Genomic DNA, 1,805 nt, shown 5'->3' with positions numbered 1-1,805 from the left:
ATCAAGTCGTGCAAACTAGTGGAGCGAAGATGCAACACACTAGAGGAAATCATGGCAATCATGTCATGTGAGCAAAGAATAGGCATAGGCAATGTACATGACATATCGCAAGCACGAACACAAATCAAGATCATGGTATCATCATAGGCATGGGGCACAAAGCAATCATGGCAATAACAAACAATATCTCCACCACGCTTGCAAATACACATACAAGTACTAGAATTAATCATCATGTGTAATGCAAAGCATGGGTCACAAATGCATGGCAAAGGCATAGTAATGGGCATATCATGCAAAGTGAACATGACAAGATGGGCAAATGATATATAATGGACAATAACCCATAACCATGTGAGGGCCATGTAAAAGAAATGCGCGAAGTGTTTGCGCGGAGTGAGCGGTGGGAAAGGCAATCCCTGGGATCCCAAGTCATCATTGCTCTCTAGAGCTCGTTTTGTCAACTCGTGGGATTGCGAGGTTGGCAAGTAGTCATGGGTACCTACACAAAAGAGACACAAACCAAAGAAATTGTGCGCGTGGTAAATGTACACATCATCCATCATGATGTGTATGTGCAAGTGAGTGTTAGCACAAGATAAGCATCACTCAAAGAAATTTGATGCATGGTATAAGAACATGTCATCCATCATGAAAGAATAGTGGTTATGTATGACACGATGGGGATGCAAATTGAGCATACTAGTATATGGCACAACAATATCATTATGATTCATGGGGAGCATATTGTGCACATAATTATTGGGATCATGCAATGGATAGGATGGATCAAAATCGCCTAAAATGTATGAGGGAACTATGGGGGTCTCCTCATGAGCAATATTGTAATCATATGGAGAAAATGGACAGCATCCACACCAATGCATATCCGAAGCTAGGTGGTCATGGCATGGCATATGAGATAAATGATGCAAAGGGAGCATGTCAATATCATCACAAGAAAAACAAATGCCAATAACCATGGGCTTGTCATCTATGCCATATGTGCAAATTGGGTTAATTTGAATGGCATATGCATAGTCACTACGAAGAGATTGCAAATATGACATATGATTGATCTCATGCATAGCATATGACAAGTCAAGCGGATTGTCAAACATGATGCGACCTAAAGAATTGTCACAAGAAATCCTATATAACATGGCATCACAACTAATAGACTCCACATGGCAATCATCATACTCATCATAAATGGGTAAATCATCCCATGGGGAAATCTCACTAGCATGAAGCAAGGTAATAGGTGGATCAACATCATTTTTTTCAACCAATCAATGTCAAGAATGTCCACTAGTGGGACTAGAGCATCACCGTCACCTATGTTACCTTGTTCATTCCACTCAAGTGGTGTAGGTGAGGTGGGAAAGACCAAATGGTGGTCATCTTCATCTTGATGGAACCATGTGGGAGGTGCATCATATTCCACCATGGCCATCATCATGTTCATAGGAAGGACGAAGTCGTCGCGAATCGGCGCGTCATCATAAATGGGACCTAGCACCAAATGAGAAGACACAATAGAGGTAGAGGTTAAGTCGTTAGAAATCGAAGTGGCCTCACTCTCTCTATGTGGTGGTTCACTCACTCCCTCAAAGTAGGTGCACTCAATCGCACGTATGGTGGAGTCACTCATCTCACTCAAGTGGTGGTGGTTGTGGCTCTCCTCACATGGGAATTGGGGCAACACATCGGATATGGGGCTAGTGGTGAAGTCACTCTCACTCTCAATATGGTGGCACAAGTCACTCAAGTCATCATACGTCGCCGTGGTCGAAGTGAAATAC

This window comes from Aegilops tauschii, chromosome 4, assembly GCF_002575655.3.
Source record: "Aegilops tauschii subsp. strangulata cultivar AL8/78 chromosome 4, Aet v6.0, whole genome shotgun sequence".
NCBI lineage: Eukaryota > Viridiplantae > Streptophyta > Magnoliopsida > Poales > Poaceae > Aegilops > Aegilops tauschii.
Note: the sequence above shows the minus strand (reverse complement) of the source record.